A 20,129-nucleotide genomic window follows, 5' to 3' on the forward strand; every position below is an offset into this window, starting at 1 on the left:
CTAGTGCCACCTAGGAAGCCCAAAAGAATGCATAGCAGTATGCATAAAATATAGTTACCAAAAAAATATCCTGGAGAAAAGTAAAATTATTGTTCAGAAAAGAAGTTTAGCATTAATAAGAGAAGAGTTAAGGCTCATAGAGGAATTACAACAAAAGTGGGCCAATTGAATTTTTTTTTAATTCTATTTTATTGATATTTTAATTTTTATTTTTTAAAATTTTAAAATGTCATGTTAGTTTCTACTATACGGCAAAATGAATCAGCCACACATATACTTATACCCCTTCCCTTTTGGACTTCCTATTCAGGTCACCACAGTGCCCGAAGTAGAGTTTCCTCTGCTATATAATGTGTTCTCATTAGTTACATATTTTACACACAGAGTCAATAGTGTATATGTGTCAATGCCAGTCTCCCAGTTCCTCCTACCTACCCCCTGTTTTCCTCTCGGTATCCATCCATTTGTATGAATTTTAAAGTAGGAAAGGGGAGATGCACACACAAGATGTGAAGTAAAAGCAGGTGTAGGTAGGAACGATCACTTTCTTTCAGGGGGATTTTGAGTAAACAGATTGGACCGAAGCATTGGGTTCTAGACTGTGGACTTCTTGATTGTCATGCTGAGAATGACATTATGTTCATGTCCAATAGAACTTTCTGTGATGAGGGAAATGCTTTATACTGTTGCTGTCCAATGTTGTAGGCTTATGTGGCTATGGAGCCCTTTAAATGTGGCTAGTATAACTGAGAAATAGAATCTTAATTTTATTTAATTTTAATTAATTAAAATTTAAATTTAGGTGGCCACATGAGGCTAGTGGTGTCAGTGTTAAGCAGCACAGCTCTAGAGAGTAGGGAATCACTGTAGGTTTTAAGCAGGGAAAGACAAGATGAAAAATATATCTTAGGCAGATTAATTTAGCAGCAGTGTTTAGGAAAGTCAGGGGGAAAATGAGTAGTTCTTTTGAGATTGTACTAAATTTATAAATTGATCTTGGAGAATTCACATTTTTAAAAGGTATTCCAATCATGAACATGATGTACTCTTCCATTTATTTAGTTTTTAAATTTCCAAATGTCTCTCAACAGGTTTCAGAAACTTATAGCAACATAGTTCATAATAACAAAAATGTGAAAATGACTAAAATGTTCATATATAATGTGTGAGTAAAATACAGTGTAATTGTCTATTGCATAAAAGTGAAAGAGCTATAGCTATATGCAAATTTATGAGTAATATTGGATAAATGAAGTCACAAAATGGTATATATAGTATTACTCCACTCAAAAAGGACAAAATAACAAGCAAGCAAAATTTTATTATTTATATGCATAATAAAATCATAAAGAAAAACAAATAAATGATTTACTATAAAAGTCAGAATAATAATTTTTTCAACATGGAAGGGATGCTGTTGCAACACAGAAAATTTCTAGGGTTATTTTAAATTAGTTTTATTTCTCATTTAAGGTAGTTTGTGCAATAGACCAGTTATATTGAATATATTATGGCTCAGATGGTAAAGACTGCCTGCAACCTAGGAGACTCAGGTTCGATCCCTGGGTCAGGAAGATGCCCTGGAGAAGGGAATGCCTACCCACTCCAGTATTCTTGCCTGGAGAATCCCATGGACAGAGGCACCTGGCGGGCTACAATCCTTGGGGTTGCAAAGAGTTGGACATGACTGAGTAACATTTTCACTTTTTTCAAAAACATAGTAGCCATACAAATAAAACTATTATTTGCAACAAATACAAGTTTTGCTCAAATGCTTTGCTGTTACTGTCCATAAAATTTCTAAGCTATATAAACTCATCAGTTTTCTTTAATACAATTACTTACAAAGGCATCAAAGGCTATAGATACCTTGTTTATGCATTAAAAATCATAGGGTTTAAAAATTTTGCTACTTAATGATTGTAATTTGTCCCACTTGACAGTCTTTCTTTATCTTGTCTCACAATTGTGTAATTTCATATTGATGAATCTGCTCCTATTGAGTTGTATCAAAACTTCCAATATTGGTAAGATTCTGAAATTTGGTAAGCTGGCTAAGACAAAAGTGATGATAATCTCAGAGTACCTGGCTATTAATTTAAAGAAATCTCATTTCTCCCATTCAAAACAAAATAAAAGCAAAAAACAAAAAAACCAAGCCTTCAAAACAAGTATACACATTAAAAAATAAAAAGAGTGTTGATTTGAATGTGTCCAGAGTTCCCTGTATTTTGTAAACCTCTAAAGAATATTATCCAAGTGAAACTAACATTGGCATATGTCACCTGGATGTTTTAGGAAATAGTAAAGCAAATAAAAGAGAGGTGAAGATTTTTAAGGGTTCTAGAATTTGAATACAATAATTTCAAGGGCATATTGAGGATTTAGAAGAGAAATCTTGCCTGCACTGGATGAAATTTTCCTCTGTTTGTGATTTAGTCACTCCCTGGTTCCTTTAATAGCTTTTCAGTGACAGAATTAAAAGAGAAGAGCAGAAGATTGTTTGGGGAGTGACCAGGATGAGAGGATAGGGGAGCTGCGGCCTCTTGAGAATGGGGAAAGGATTCTGAAGAGATGGGAAGAGAGTTATTAGACCCAACTGTGAAAATAATATAAAAACATTCTGAATCCCAGAGGCCCAAGCAAAGGAAACCTTGGGGAGCTTTTCTGGACCTGAAAAAGGAATAGAGGCTGAGAAGCAAAGGCTGAATATAATTTCCTGACGTGGAGAAAAACTGCAATAAGAGCCCATAAAACAATTAATCCTGAATGCTGCAAAACAGGTATGCCAGAGGACTTGCCTTTGCTTTAGTCAATGAGCATCTTTCTCATCAGCCAGTAATAGCACACAGCTAACATACTTAACTCTTTTCTGTTTATATAGCTATAAATGGGTTACACATCTTTGCATAGTTTCAAAAACAAAACAAAAACCCTTACCTTTATATCAAATGATGTTTTCACAAGAATCCACACTGTTTCCTGATAAACTCCTCCACTATCATTAAGGAAAAAAAGTTATAAAGACTTCGTGGTGTAAAATTTGAGTGATGTAAAAAGAGAGTGGTGTAGATTGGCCCCTTTTGAAAGCTTCTGTGTGGTTTTTGTGTGTGTGTGTGCCTTCATTAATGGATTTAGAATCATTGAATTGCAAAATGAAGGCAGAAAGGTGATGTTTTGACAAAATGAGCCCGGTTGTTTGGAAGCGGCCCCTGAGGCAGTAGCTCTGAACTGGGGGCCTTGTGGATTTCTCCATAATGCAGATAAAACTTCATGATATATTTAAATCCTTTTCCGCAAACATTTTCCTGATTTGTTGCCAAGCTGTCACTGAATTTAGTAATCCAGACAGATTACCATAGGGGTTCTATTTTTAGGGTCCTTCTGTTACCGCGGCAGTTGCAGCTGATCGGATTACAGCTATATCCTACCCATGTAAAATGCACTGATGCTTCAAGAGAAACCTGCACTCCACTCCCGTAATTACAATGTCAGACTCATTCCTAGATATTTCTACCTAAGTTGATTTTGTAGCTGCATTGTGGCCACTCCATTATTAACTCTCTAGATGGTGTGTTTTCTTTTAGTTTTGTTCTGTGCCTTTCAATACTAGCTTACTATTGTGTGTTTTTAGTGGTGGTGGAGGGGGTGGGACGTGGGTGATGGAAAATGCATGGTGTGGGTCGCAGAGGACATAAAATTTCTCTAATTTTGAAGGCAGAAAAATGTGTAACCCAGCCTTTACTTTCTCCTATAAATGACAATATCTCCATCTAGTGGTGAAAATGAACTTAACCATGGTATTATCTTGGCTGTCAGATGAGGAAAGAGGCAAATTTGCCTCGGAGCATAAATTATATTTTACCTTTAGAATGCAAAGGGATTCCCTGGTGGCTGAGATAGTAAAGAATCTGCCTGTAATGCAGGAGACCTAGGTTTGACCGCTGCATTGGGAAGATCCCCTGGAGAAGGGAATGGCAACCCACTCCAGTATTCTTGCCTGGAAAATTCCAAGGACAGAAGAGACTGGTGGGTCCATGGGGTTGCAAAGAGTCGGACAAAATTGACGACTAACACTTTCACTTTAGAATATAAAATTTTTCTTAAGAATACATAGTCACTGAGCCAAACTAAGCTTCTTCCTGCAGTCTTTGCAAGGGAAAACTAATTCCATTTACTTCAGGGGAAGTTTGGCCTCCAGAAATGACTTTCAATAGCCGGTATACAAGTTGTCAATAATCTTTTTCGTGATTTTTTACAAGGCTTTGTAAGGGAGGCAAAGTGTAAAGAAATACTAATAACAAGTTGATTTACTGTCACATGGATTTTTGTGCTTGGTCTAATAAGTTATCCAACAAATTTATCATCTCCCTATAAAACTCATATTAATTTCATAGTATATAGACTCCAGTGAATTAGTATATATTATACACACTTAAGCAAGTAAATTACATTATTTTCTTGAAAGTATAGATGCCAAAGTAGAATGTTAAGATTGTCCCATTCTGTAAGTTATTGCAACCTTAATTAAAAAGTTTTTGTAATATAAAGTCAATAATTTAAGGCTGTCTTTTACAAATGTTCTCGATTATTGCTATTTGTATTTGCAAACTCAGGATTGTTTTTAATTAATCTTCCAACTCCTATTAAGTTGTACAACTTTAGCAACAAATTTGTTTACATAAGTATAGGTAGTCATCAAAGAACCAAGATAGTGAAGACAGCCACTGAGCTTGCAGCAGATTTCCACCAGGTGGCAGCACTTTTGTGAACACATTCCAGATCCTGGTCCTTGGACCCAAATTCCCAATTTTGGCGTGCCCATGCATAGCATTTTGGGTTTCTCTCGTGGCTCAGTTGATAAAGAATCTGTCTGCAATGCAGGAGACCTGGGTTCAATCCCTGGGTCAGGAAGATGCCTTGGAGAAGGGAATGGCAACCCACTCCAGTATCCTTGCCTGGAGAATTCCATGGACAGAGGAACCTGGTAGGCTGCAGTCCATAGGATGGCAAAAAGTCACACAACTGAGCGACTAACACTTTCACTTTCGCAGGAATTTGGTCTCTCTAAAAGGACTGAGCAGGGTAACCCAGTGCAGAAGTCAGATATTTCAAGTCAGAATGCCAAATGATTTGTGTAAAATTGAGGATATTCTTTCCTGAAGCTATAATGTCAGAATACATAGAGATCAGAGACAGACAGTTATGAAAATAAATACGAATACATGGGCACATACAGATCTATTTTCCAGTTCTGTGTGCTGAGCAGCCGTAAGAACAATCACATTCCAGTAGTTATGCAAACCTAGTGGCCAGATTTGGTTCCTAAAATCATTCTCCTTAAAAAGAAATGAGAAACAGAGAAATGAGTGATTTCAGGACTCATTGAGGGAAGTGCAAGCTGAGCCTCAAATGTATTTTTTAGCCAGAAAATATGGAAGTTCTCAGATAATGATGGAGATCTGTCAAAATAACAGAGTCCAGACCAAAGAGGCTCCCATGGTCAACTTCAGATAATAAGTACATCAAAGTAAATCACAATATCAATAGATTATAAGAAATCAGGGTTATGATTGTAAAAGATAAACTGAGAAGCTATTCTAAAGCAAAGAAAACTAAAGAGACAGGACAACTGAATACAGCATGTGAGTCTGGATTGGACCTTGAACCAGATATTGTCTGTTGGAAGGAGGATGGCTATAAAAAGACATTATTGGGACAACTGAAAAACATAAAGTGGGTCTGAAGATTAGATAAGAGTATTGTATAACGTTCATTTCTTGATTTCGATTATTATGCTATGGTTTTGTGGTGAAAATATTCCTGTTTTCAGGAAGTGCATGCTGAGATATTTAGTGGTAAAGGCTAAAAGTTGCTTTCAAATGAATCAGAAAAACGTGTGTCTGTGTTGTGTGTAGAAAAAGAGAAGAATAGAAATGAGTCAAATGCTACAATGCAAGGGTCTGAGTAAAAGTTATGTGAACATTATTTGCATTATTCTTACAAATTTTCTACAAGTCTGACTTTTTTTCAAAATAAAATTTAGAAATTTAGTGTCTAGAAAAGTAATACTAACACCGTTCCTGACACATATAATCTTCATAAATATGAAGCTTAGAATTCATGATTCCCACAGAACCTTGTAAATTAATCATGTGGTATGGGCTTCCCTGGTGATTCAGCAGGTGAAGAATCTGCCTGCAATGCAGGAGACCTAGGTTCGATTCCTGGGTTGGGAAGATCCCCTGGAGAAGGGGTAGGCTACCCTCTTCAGTATTCTTGGGATTCCCTGGTGGCTCAGCAGGTAAAGAATCCACCTGCAATGCGGGAGACCTGGGTTTAATCCCTGGGTTCGGAAGATCCCCCGGAGAAAGGAAATGCTACCCTCTTCAGTATTCTGGCCTGGAGAATTCCATGGACTGTATAGTCCATGAGGTCACTAAGAGTTGGACATGATTGAGCGCCTTTCATTTCTTTCTTCTTCATGATAAACTAAGGAGCTACCCTAGTGACTTAGAGAGTAAGGAATCTGCCTGCAATACGGGAGATCCCTGAGTTTGATCCCTGAGTTGGGAAGATCCCCTGGAGAAGGGAATGACAACCCACTCCAGTATTCTTGTCTGGAGAATTCTATGGACAGAAGAGCCTGGTGAGTTACCGTTCATAGTGTTGCAAAGAGTCAGACATGACTGAATGACTAAGACTTCCTTTTTTCATGATGAACTAAAGTAATATGTCCCTGCCATTCAATGTTTAATAATTCACAGGGTAGAAAATAAAATACCTGTGTGTTACGTTTAACTGCTGCTGCTGCTGCTGCTAAGTCGCTACAGTCGTGTCTGACTCTGTGCAACCCCATAGACAGCAGTCCACCAGGCTCCCCTGTCCCTGGGATTCTCCAGGCAAGAACACTGGAGCAGGTTGCCATTTCCTTCTCCAATGCATGAAAGTGAAAAGTGAAAGTGAAGTCGCTCAGTCGTGTCGACTCTTAGCAACCCATGGACTGCAGCCTACCAGGCTCCTCCGTCCATGGGATTTTCCAGGCAAGAGTACTGGAGTGGGTTGCCATTGCCTTCTCCGGTGTTATGTTTAAATTAGAGGATATACATTAAAATGATACAAACAGTTTAAAAAGCTGAAATGATGACAAGATTTTTCTTTCCTTCCTTCTTATGATCTCCCTGAAATAATAGTAAATATGCACAAGTAGAATAAATTATAGAGGTAAAAAAAAAAAAAGATGTCATCAAGCAGTCACATAAATGTTGCATTTCTGTAATATAGAAAATATTGATATATGGATATATTCAAATAGAGGGAAAAAAAAGAAACCTCTTCAGGAGAAGCCTAAAAACGATGAGAACAATTTCTTTCTAATGAATCGCAAGTGGCCAAGCTCAATATTATAAAAAATGGAGAATGTACGGGGGCAGAAGTTGTCAGAGTACTCAGTATTAATAAAAAGTTGAGTATAGAATGGCTGAGCCTCTGTAAGGTCATACTATAAACTCCCAAACAATGGCACAGAAGGAGGAGGTAATCTTGTGGGTACACTCGTCCCCAGCTCTCTCTTGTGTGCAAATGAGTGCGGACGTCAGCCATAGTGAGAAGGCTGAGAGACTGCAGAGTTGTTGCCAGTTAGCCTCTTGGCCAACCTTGGAGCCATATACCTTTAGACTTTTTATTATGAGCAGAGAATAAATTCTTAATTGTTTAAGCCATAATTCCTCAGGCTTTCTTCTATCTGGAGCCAAAAACATTCTGATATTGATCCAACATTTAAATGTGAAAACGCAACCATTAGAAAAACGCACAATAATAATATATGCTATTAACAAAAATGTATAGGAGTAGGTGGGGCTGGGGAGACCAAGTAAGAAAGATACCTTCCTCTTTTGCAGGAGAGATAAATTAAGAAATAATAGATGTACAGGTTAATAGTAATAATTATTGGGTTGAGACATATTAAAATATAAACTTTCAAATGGGCTTATTTATAGATAGAAGTGCATTCTCAGACAACAGAAGAACAAATTAGGAGAAAAGACTTGATTCAAATGCCATCATTACAGATTAAAGCAACCAAAATTATGAGATGAGAGAAGATGAGAGAAGATATCATGTAACATGACTGTTTTTCCTTTATTGTTTACAGTTTATGTATTTATTTCTGGCTGTGCTGGGTCTTTTGCTGCTTAGGCTTTCCTCTATTGCGGCAGGTAGGGGCTCCTCTCTTGTGGTGCCAGGGCTTCTTATTGCCGCGGCTTCTCTCGTTGCAAAGCACAAGCTCTAGGACAGGCAGGCCTCAGTAGCTGTGGATGCAAGGGCTTGGTTTGCTCCACGGCATGTGCAATCTCCCCAGCCCAGAGATCAAACCTGTGAGCCCTGCATCAGCAGGCAGATTCATCGGACCACCAGAGAAGTTCTTATTTCCCTAATGACATGTGAATATTTATTGTACACATTTTTAAATATAACTATAAACAATGATTGAAGGTATTTCCCATGTGTCTGTTGTGCAGTTTTTTTTTCTCAAAAATGGACATAAGAAAGAATCAAATATTCACAGTGTAAAGAAACCAATTTACTTAGTCTTTGAGAATAGATTTTAAAGATCCTTGGAAAGAAGTAATGGAATGATTATCTGGTTTCATACACTGTCAATGGGTGCTTTTTTTTTCCCCCTTATATTTCCATTTTCAGTCCTCTCTTTTCATTTCTTCTCATTGTGTCAGGTACACACCCTCCATTTGATGCTAATAGTCTTAAACATCTGAAAATCTTCCTTTAGTGTGTGACCTGACTTTAGGCAATCTCCAATAAATCCGAGAGTCCATTGGCACAGCACCAAGGACAAGAAGTAAGAGTATTTAAAAGCAAGATCATTCATCCAAGAAGAGGGATGCTTTCTGCCAGAGTTCTATTTTCAGATTACTGAGTTCTAAATGGAGCCATTCATTCTAACTGACAGTTGACGATGTTAATAGCCAGCAAAGTGCTTCTGTGAGCAAACATTACTGTTTTCCTTTGTGTCTGTTTCCACCCCAGTGATAACCATTGGCAGCAATCAGTGGCCTCACTATATTTCTGTTCCTACCAGCCCAGATGATTCTTGTAAGAGGTTGCTGTACCTTATCCCTGCTCTCACAGACCTCACTCACTTCATCAGGACTAAAATTTACTTTCAGATTGAAAGTGGAGACATGATGAGCTTTACTTCCCCAGGGGACATCCAGATGTTCAACAGGTCACCAGATATTCAAGGCTAGGGCTCTTGGAAATCAATTCTTACACATTATATCTGAAGTCCATCAAAATATGGATGAAGAATAAAAACGTAATGCTGTATAAAATCATTACTGCTTCCATAATACACATAGCTTTCCCTCATTGTTGATAATTTTTGTTTTTATATTCTTTGAAAAATGATTTTCCATATTTTTCATGCCTACAGCTTATGCATCCTTGACTAGATTGTAAATCCTATGAAGAAATAGAACTTGCTTTTTAATTTTTTTACATTTTTTAATACAATACTTTGTACATATATTTAAGAGCACATTCATAGAGTTTATCACTAGATGGCAGTAAAGATCAAAAACTGAATGAAACCAAAAAACTTCCGAGTAAGAATTTTGAAATAAAATTTTAATTTGCATAATTGAAATCAATATAAAAGTTTTATGATCAAATACGAGAACTTATGCATATCTGAAAACCATGCTGGCTACTATTTGTGCTTAAAAAGTGGATTATTCTGGGGAAGACAATGGAAATATTGAAATCAAATGGTTAAAAAAACACAACCAATAATGACATGCCTGTTTGTATGATAATTATGCATACAAACAACTCCCGAGAGACAAACTTACAAGCATTTTACATTATGTGAGAATCTTGCCTAAAATATTAAAGTACAATTATATGCCTTCTGTCAAAAAAAATGCATTGCCCAACGAGTAGAGAAATTTCTTCATTTAGTATTTTAACATTCTTCATTCTAGTATAATATTTTCTACATTTTTTAAGAACAATTGGATAACGCAAAACATAAAAAAGTATTAGAATGATGCACAATAATTCTCATGATACTTAATGACACTTTGCTATTGCTGTTTAGTCATTCAGTCTTGTCTGACTCTTTTGCAATCATGGACTGTACCCTGCCAGGCTCCTCAGTCCATAGGATTTCCCAGGTAAGAATATTGGAGTGAGTTGCCATTTCCTTCTCCAGGGGATCTTCCTGATCAAGGGATAGAAACTGCATTAAAAAAAATTTTAATAATTTCAGTTTCTAATTTTTTTGCCAGTGTTTTATTTTAGAAAAAGTATAGTGTTTGTTAGTCGCTCTGCTGCTGCTGCTGCTGCTAAGTCACTTCAGTCGTGTCCAACTCTCGGCGACCCCATAGACGGCAGCCCACCAGGCTCCCCCGTCCCTGGGATTCTCCAGGCAAGAACACTGGAGTGGGTTGCCATTTCCTTCTCCAATGTTAGTCGCTCAGTCAAGTCCAATTCTTCTCAGGTACATGGACTGTAACCTGCCAGGCTCCTCTGTCCGTGGAATTCTCCAGGCAAGAATACTGGAGTGGGTTGCTGTTCCCTTCTCCAGGGGATCTTCCCAACCTAGGGAAGGAATCCAGGTGGCCTGCATTGTAGGCAGATTCTTTACTGCCTGAGCCACGTGGGACCTATCTTGGAGCATGTTTATCATTTTGTTTATTTGCTTAATGTGAAGAGTTATGATAAAATGTTTTTGTTGTATAGACTTTGCCCTCTAAACAAAACCATTTTGTCCTTTGATCAGAGATCAAGGGAACCTTAACACCTACATGGACAGGTTTACCTCCAAGAAAGATCACAAAAGTAGGATGGTTTAGTGACTTGCTCAGTGGATCAGAAGGTCTTCCTCTCAGCTCTGTTTTGGTGTCACTTTTCGCTAAACAGTCCTTGCAATGAATTACCCATTACTTAATTGGAGAAAGAGTTGCAGAGAGTTGAACTTGACTGAGTGACTGATCGCAAGCAAGAGCTTAAGCTTATTAGTGGCACCAGGGGCTTATACTGGACCAGACACTACTTTTCTTTTTGTTTTGTTTTTAAGATAAAAAACTTCTTGACCCTTTTGAGTGAAGATAGGAAAGAACCAGTCAAGGGGAAGATTTAAAACACACGTAGTTAATAATCAGCCCCATGAAGTGTAAATACTTGCCTATTTGATGCATTTATATTTGTTTTCTGTGTAATCCATCCAAACACAGAGAAGCAAGAGGAAACAATGGTTGTATCCACTTAAAAAAAAAAAAACTAACAAATGATTTTACTGCAGGTTCTTTTTGTAGGGAGTCAACTTTGTGATTTTATATAAAAGTGGAACTTTTTGGTTTGACTTCTTAAAATTATTTTTTAAAAAAGACCAAAAAAATCATCAAAGCAGAAACTAATATTTGCTTGCAAGTTTTAAGAGAAAATGTTAGAAAAAACTATTATATGTGACTAGGTCATAAATTCCATATGTCTAGCTTAGGTGTAGAGCAATGTACGAACCTCTTATTTTGTCTTTACTTGGGTCTTTCTCCCATGCTCCCAAACACAGGAAGAAAAAATAATTCTGAGCCCTATCTTGTTTAAAATCCAATAATGTCACTGCCTCTAGGGAACAAATGAAATGGCCAGTATCTCACAGCCCAAGTTAACCTCTAATGTCAAGTTTTTCCCTTGAGTAGACGAGAAATGTGAACCAGCAAACAGAGACCAGAGACCTCAGTCTTTCCCTCGACAGTGACCCACTTTGCCATGGTACACTCCAAAAATTCTTAGAGAGTAGCCAAGGGAAGAAGAAATGGGAGAGAAACTAAGAAACTGTTTTCTAGACAGATAGAGGAGGATCTAAAAACAGATTATTAAACCAGATGAAAATTCACAGCCTGCTGCTGCTGCTGCTAAGTCGCTTCGGTCGTGTCCGACTCTGTGCGACCCCACAGACGGCAGCCCACCAGGCTCCACCATCCCTGAGATTCACACCAGATGGCACTAAAAGTTCATTTTTTCCCCCTCCTTTTAAACTGAGTACGAAGTTTTTGAAGAATAATAGATTATATTTAGACAACAAAGAAGAGCTGCATTCAGGGTTGGCTTCATGAATACACAACCTCCACACTTGGGGCCCCATTCAGAAGTCCCCCTATTTGGTTCAATGGTCTGCTCTATCTGTCTTGAACTTCTTAATAATTTTTGGACAAGGACCCTCATATTTTGCCATGTACCCATCCTGGGCTATATTTTCTCTGATAGATTTAGAAAGACTAAAGTAGACTTCTGAATGTGGAGAATTTAAGAGAGAAAGCACACATGCTAGATAAATGAGGACAAACATATTTAAAGTATAAAAGTTGAGACACTTGAATAGTTGGTTTGCATGCTGACAACACAACATTTCCAGTGGTCACGATCTTCATGAAAATAAAACAATAATTGTTTCCAGCTAGAAGCAAGAGACTTGAAGTTTATTTCCATTAGACTGGCCAAAACAAAACAGACTTCTTTCTAAATGGGTGGTTTGGTGGATGACTCAGCTTGAGACTAAGCCTGAATTTCTATGGATTCCTGTGGTGGGGTGAAAAAAGGTAGGAAAAAAACAAAAACAAAAAACCCACATACACTGTGAAATTCAAGCCACTTTCTTTTCCTTTTCTTTCTCTCATACTGTTTTTGCATTCTACTTCTGCTCCTTTTTTGCAGGTACTTTTCCTACTTTTACCTTGGACCCATTTGTAGTTCCATGGGCTTCCCAGGCAGCTGGACATTTCAAATAGCAAGATCAATAGATACAGATAACCAGAGAACATTGTTTAGAGCCTAGTCCAGAGATCCCAAACAAAAAAATAACTGGTGGTTAATTGAAAAATATTTTTATTCTTAGGTAAAAAAACAAAAGTTTTTAAAAAGATAATGGTAAGCATTAAAGCTTTTATCACATGAGAACCAGAAGGATGATGTATTAGAATAGTGCAGTGTTCTTTTTTTTTTTCTGAAAGCCCCATTCAAGTTCTAACTAATCAATAAGAAGTCCCTTTACTTCTGTTGGGCTTCCATGTTTGTTCAGCAGTATAGAATCCACCTGCTAATGTAGGAAGTGCAGGTTTAATCCCTGGGTCAGGAAGATCCCCTGGAGAAGGAAGTGGCAACCCACTCCAGAAAGTTCCATGGACAAGAGGAGCCTGGCAGGCTACAGTCCATGGGACCCACAAAGAGTCCAACATGACTGAGTACACATATTCGCAGAAAAACTGAGTCAATAAATAAGCTTTTCGCTGCTTGAAAGGTTAACACTACTGAATTTAATAATCTCCAGTGAGGTGAGAGTATAAAGAAGATAATCCATAACTTAGTTTACTACATGCAAGAGCTCTCATTTCATTCCTCTTTGCAGCAGCTAAAAATGATCTGATGTTTCTGATATTATTGAACATTTCATAATGTATTCTCATATCAAAGAAAGCTTTCTTTGGCAAAAATGCATGGCAAGCTCCTCATCACAGCAGAAGCTACTGTGTTTTAATATTTACTGAGTTCTTTATGTGGGTTCAATGCTGATTATCTCATTTATTAATAGTTTTCATCACAACCATCAATGTCCTCATTTTACAGACAAGCAAACTGTGGCACAGAGAAAGGAGGAAGCTTAGGCAAGCCTCAGAACCAGTGAGTGGTTTTATTCAATTCATGATTTGAATCATGAAACCTGACTAATTCTCAGTTATGATTAGGAAGATGCTGATCACCTATGAATCAGTCTTCAGAGCCAGAAAAGCAAACAGTGGTAGTAATTGTAAGACGATGCATTGTTTATACATCATGGCTAAAGAAAAGATTTGCAAGGTGGGTCACTTTGGCTATTGAGTCAATATCCCAGGTTTCTACCACTGAAACTAAAGAAAGGATCATTTCCACATGACTGCACCTTATGTATCCAGAAACGAAAAGACTTTTCTTTTCCTGCATTTCTGGCTCAGCCTGAAGCAGGTACACAAACTCCAGAACAAGGATTTCTTTTCAGCGCTTTCACTTTTTTAAAGTCATTTTAGTTTGGAGCTGAAAACTAGTTTGCTACTGCTGCTGCTAAGTCGCTTCAGTCATGTCCGACTCTGTGAAACTATGGACTGTAGCCCGCCAGGCTCCTCTGACCATGGGATTCTCCAGGCAAGAATACTGGAGTGGGTTGTCATGCCCTCCTCCAGGGGATCTTCCCGACCCAGGGACTGAACCCATGTCGCTTATGTCTCCTGCTTTGGAAGGCAGGTTCTTAGCTCTAGGACCAACTGGGAAGCCCCAAAACTCGTTTAATCCTAGTTTAATCACTATAAGATCTATATCATCCATAGCAAAAGAAATGGATGAAATATAAACACCATTCAGTCGTACTGACTGTTTCGCCTATCATTACCAATTATCTTAGTATCTGAAAGCACTGCTTTTTCTTCACTTTCTCTTAGATGGTTTAAGGTATATAGTTTGTACTCCTCCACACCAGAATCTACAAATAGTCTGTGTGTGTGCATATTTTAACAAAATCACTGTAAGTTTACAAAAACTCGTGTAATCAAGCAAGGAAGGATAAATGAAAACTTGTTTTCAGCAAATGCAAAACACTAGCTACCTGCTTTGTGTGTTTGTTCATTTATTTCCTAATAAGAAGGGGAAAAGCTTTTGTATTAGCATTATACTTAATTTCATATCTTGTCATGGAAACTGAGTCTACAGTTTTTTATTCTTTTTCCCCTAAATTTTGACAATGAATACATTTCTCTAATATTTGATATTTACATCTCGATTATTTTTCCTTTAAACTTGGGCATTAAAAGAAAATTTGCCGTAAAAAAAAAGAAAAGAAAACCACCTTTATGGCCTTGTTTATTAGAATCACCAAAAGAATAAATAAAATCACTGAATCACTGAATCTCTAAGCAAAAAAGGACATTTTGATTTTTACCTATTAATAAAAATAGCATCTTTATCAAAAGACATGGTGTCTTCTGAAGCAGGTTCTCATTCAGTCTCATTTCTTTCTTAATTTTTCTTTGGGGTCAGAGACCTATGTTCAAATTTATGTTCAAAATTCATTCACCATTCACATATTGTGGGACCTTGGGCAAGTCACATGATCTTAGGAACTTTAGATTCCTCATATGTAAGAAGCACATGACACTTCCCTACCAGATTTGTTTGAAGACTAAATTAAATATATATATAACAGCTTAGACTAGTTCTTAAGAATAAGAAATTCTCAATAAATTTATTCATTCAATAATTCAATAGGATAAAGTTTTACTGATCCTTCACATATTCTTCATTACATAGCTTTCCCCAATTCTGTTACTCTCTTATTTCACTAAAGTATTTCACATATGTCTGTATATAATGATTATTACATTATATTGTCAACTTTTGCATGATTCTTTCTGGATTCAAAAGTTGATTACCACTTTTTTTCTTAATATGCTTTTTTTTTTAAGGAAAATTTTAAGTTTGCAGCAAAATTGTATAGATTTCCATTTAGTCTTTCTCTATATCTCACAGTTTTCCCTATTATTAACATCTTAGATTAGCAGGTACAATTTAAAATTGATGAACCAATATTGATACATTATAATTATCTAAACTCAATACTTGGGTTTCACTCTTTATTTTATTTTCTGTCCCTGGAATTCTAAAGGTAAGAATTCTGGAGTGGGTAGCCATTCTCTTCTCCAGAGGATCTTCTGGACCCAGGGATCGAACCAAGATTTCCTGCATTGCAGGCAGATTAATTACCATCTGAGCCACTAGGGAATCCCGTATAACTCTATCAGTTCAGTTCAGTTCAGTCGCTCAGTCGTGCCTGACTCTTTGCAACCCCATGAACCGCAGCACGCCAGGCCTCCCTGTCCATCACCAATTCCCAGAGTCCATCCAAACTCATGTCCATTGAGTCAGTGATGCCATCTAACCATCTCATCCTCTGTCGTCCCTTTCTGCTCCTGCCTTCAATCTTTCCCAGCATCAGAGTCTTTTCAAATAAGTCAGCTCTTCACATTAGGTGGCCAAAATATTGGAGTTTCAGCTTCAACATCAGTCCTTCCAATGAACACCCAGAACTGATTTCCTTTAGGATGGACTGGTTGGATCTCCTTGCAGTCCAAGGGACTCTCAAGAATCTTCTCCAGCACCACAGTTCAAAAGCATCAATTCTGCAGCGCTCAGCTTTCTTTATAGTCCAATTCTCACATCCATACATGACCACTAGAAAAACCTTACCCTTGACTAGACAGACCTTTGTTGACAAAGTAATGTCTCTGCTTTTTAATATGCTGTCTAGGTCATAACTTTCCTTCCAAGGAGTAAGTATCTTTTAATTTCATGGCTGCAATCACCATATGAAGTGATTTTGGAGCCCAAAAAAGTAAAGTCTGACACTGTTTCCACTGTTTCCCCATCTATTTGCCATGAATTGATGGGGCCGGATGCCATGATCTTAGTTTTCTGAATGTTGAGCTTTAAGCCAACTTTTTCACTCTCCTCTTTCACTTTCATCAAGAGGCTCTCTAGTTCTTCTTCACTTTCTGCCATAAGGGTGGTGTCACCTGCATATATGAGGTTATTGATATTTTTCCCGGCAGTCTTGATTCCAGCTTGTGCTTCCTCCAGCCCAGAGTTTCTCATGGTGTACTCTGTATATAAGTTAAATAAGCAGGGTGACAATATACAGCCTTGATATACTCCTTTTCCTATTTGGAACCAGTCCGTTGTTCCATGTCTAGTTCTAACTGTTGCTTCCTGACCTGCATATAGATTTCTCAAGAGGCAGGTCAGGTGGTCTGGTATTCCCATCTCTTTCAGAATTTTCCACAGTTTATTGTGATCTACACAGTCAAAGGCTTTGGCATAGTCAACAAAGCAGAAATAGATGTTTTCTGGAACTCTCTTGCTTTTTTGATGATCCAGCAGATGTTGGCAATTTGATCTCTGGTTCCTCTGCCTTTTCTAAACTTGAACATCTGGAAGTTCACAGTTCACGTATTGCTGAAGCCTGGCTGGAGAATTTTGAGCATCACTTTACTAGCGTGTGAGATGAGTGCAATTGTGGGGTAGTTGGAGCATTCTTTGGAATTGCCTTTCTTTGGGATTGGAATGAAAACGATCTTTTCCATAACTCTATAGGGTTTGATAAATGCATAGTACATGTATTCACCATTATGATATTGTACTCAGTATTTTAATTAACCTAAAAATGTCCTGTGCTTCACCTATTTATCTCTCCCTCCTTCTTCCGAACCTTTGGCAACCACTTATCTTTGTGCCTTGATAGTTTTGCCTTTTCCAGAATGTCACATAGTTGAAAGCATGCAACCAATTTTTAGATTGACTTCTTTCACTCAGCAATGTATAATATTAATATTGTCTTTTCCCCAGTGTCTTGATAGCTCATTTCTTTTTATGGCTCGGTAATAGTCCATTGTGTGAATATACTAGTTTATACATTAATCTTTTGAAAGACGTCTTGGTTGCATCCAAGTTTTGGAAAGTATAAATAAAGCTGCTAAAATCATTTGCGTGCAGGTTTTTGTGTGGACATAACTTTTCAACTCATTTGGGTAAAGACCTAATAGTGTGACTGCTAAATCGTATGTGACTGTCTTTAACTTGTAAGAAGCTATCAAACTCTTTCAAAATGGCTGTACTATTTTTGTTTCCTATGAACAATGAATATGACTTTTCTATTACTCCACTTGGAATGGATTTTGGCCATTCAAATAAATGTATAGTGGTGTTCCATTCACTTTAATTTTCCATTCACTACCGACATATGATGTAGAGTACCTTTTCATATGCTTATTTGCCATCTGTGTATCTTCTCTGGTGAAATATCTATTCAGATATTTTGTTGCTTTTTAATTTAGGTGCATGCATGCTAATCGCTTCAGTCATGTCCAACTCTTCGTGAACCTATGGACTGTAGGCTGCCAGGCTCCTCTGTCTAGGGGATTTTCCAGGCAAGAATACTGAAGTGGGCTGCCATGCCCTCCTCCAGTGAATTTTCTCAACATAGGGATAGAACCCGTGTCTCTAATGTGCTCATGTCCCCTGCATTGGCAGGCAGGTTCTTTACCAATAGCGCCACCTGGGAAGCCCTTTTTAAATTAAGCAATTGTTTTCTTTATATATACTTCGGATACCAGTGTTTTATCAGATGTTTTGCAAAGGTTTTCTCCAGGTCTATGACTTGTTTTCTCATTCTCTTAACAGTATCTTTTACAGAGCAGAAGTTTTTCATTTTAATGAAGTCTAATCAATGTTTTTCTTTCATGGATCATAGAGAGCTATGTATTTTCGTCTTCTAAAATGTTTCTTTATATCTCTACTTACTTACTTCATACTCTCCCATTCAACTATGTATCCACTTACCTAACCTAGGTTCTGGAATTTAGTCAGGAGCCTCTCAAGTAGTTTTTGACAAAATATGTAGGTTAGTATCTCTGCAAAGTATCATTATGCAGGGTCCTAGCAGGAAAAGACTGGCACACCAAGCTGGGAGCTATCTGTTAATGTTAAATAAGGGACTATTTAGAGGTGGGAGCAGGTTAAAGGAAACAACATTGAATGTTGCAGCTTCCAAGGACAAGTATCAGCATGAATTCCAAAAGTAACAAGAAAGGAAAGTTCTAAAAAAAAGAAAGTGTTGGGAGCTTGGGCCATCCACAAGATATTATACTTGTAGAAGAACATACATGTTAATAAACTTGTATAGAATCAGATTTATAAATCTGTATAAAATCTCTTTAGAAGGAATACTTCCTCCTGATCTCCCTTTTTCTACCAGGTCCTCCCAAGGGCTAAATTCACCCAGAAGTCAGAAGATAAGTGAGCCTGTAGGGTGAAGTCTTCAGAAGTCAATTTCCAGAGGGGAGCAAAAAAGAGTAGAAAATGGATGGGGATGGTAAGACAGGCAAAGAAGAATAACAAGGTTAGGCAGTTTCCTTAAAAATAGTTTAGAAGAGGAGGAAGTGTGGATTCAATCTTTTTCTTTTCTTTTCTTTCCTTTTTTTTTGGCTACCCAGCAGGGCATTTGTAAAATCTTGTTTCCCCAATGAGGGATTGAACCCATGCCTCCTGCAGTTCTGAAGTGGAAATACGGAGTCCTAGCCACTGGACTGCCAGAGAATTCCCCAGCAGAAATTTTTTTTGGCCATGCCAAGTGGCATGTCGGATCTTAGTTTCCCCGTGACCCTGCAATGGAAGCACAGATTCTTAACCACTGGATGCCAGGGAAGCCCCACAGTATCAACTGGCAGAAATATTATTTGATCCACCTTGACCTTATGTTTAGAACAGTGATAACCAAAACACCTGGATAAATCCATCCTGTCTCAATGAACCAACCCCAGGTTCCTTCTAGTTTCCCACTCAGGTACTTCTCAATCCATCACACAAGGGAGGTATCACATATAGTAACAAAAGAACTAGAAAAGTCAGCAACGCAGTAAGCAGCATGTCTAAAAGGCAACCCACTCCAGAACTCTTGCCTGGAAAATCCCGTGGACGGAGGAGCCTGGTAGGCTATAGTCCCTGGGGTTGCAGAGTTGGACACAACTGAGTGACTGCACTTCCACTTTTCACTAGCCTCAGTTTGGCTAATATGTTATGGGCCAAGTCATCATGGTTGTACCATAAGATGTACGTGGAGGAAAGTGAAGGAATGGTGATTAAGGCAAATAAAACTACAACCAAGTGAATAAGCTAAGATATAGTCAGAAATTTAAATACCCAGCTGAATTATTTTGGAAATGTATAAATTATCACCTCTGTGGTAAGAATACTCTCATAGGAAAATTTTGATTTTTTTTTTTTTTTTAACAAAAGTGCAAAAGCAATTCAATAAAAGAAAAATAACCTTTTATACAAATGGTGTGAGAGCAATTGGATATTCATAAGCAAACAAAAGAATTCTGACCAAGTCTCATCTCACATGTTATACAAAAATTAGTTCAAAATGAATCACAAACTGAAATAGAAAATGAAAAACTATAAAACTCAGAGGAAAAACAGAGGAGAAAATTTCCAGGACCTAGGGTTAGGTAAAGAGTCTGTAGATG

General features: G+C 37.6%; 1 protein-coding gene across 1 annotated transcript in view; it reads left to right on the forward strand.

Moving 5' to 3' along the window:
- The window catches only part of LOC122453369 (60S ribosomal protein L7-like), a 683,417-nt gene that overhangs the window by 205,458 nt on the left and 457,830 nt on the right, over positions 1-20,129 (forward strand). The window lies entirely within an intron of this gene.

Source organism: Cervus canadensis, chromosome 14, assembly GCF_019320065.1.
Source record: "Cervus canadensis isolate Bull #8, Minnesota chromosome 14, ASM1932006v1, whole genome shotgun sequence".
Classification (NCBI taxonomy): domain Eukaryota; kingdom Metazoa; phylum Chordata; class Mammalia; order Artiodactyla; family Cervidae; genus Cervus; species Cervus canadensis.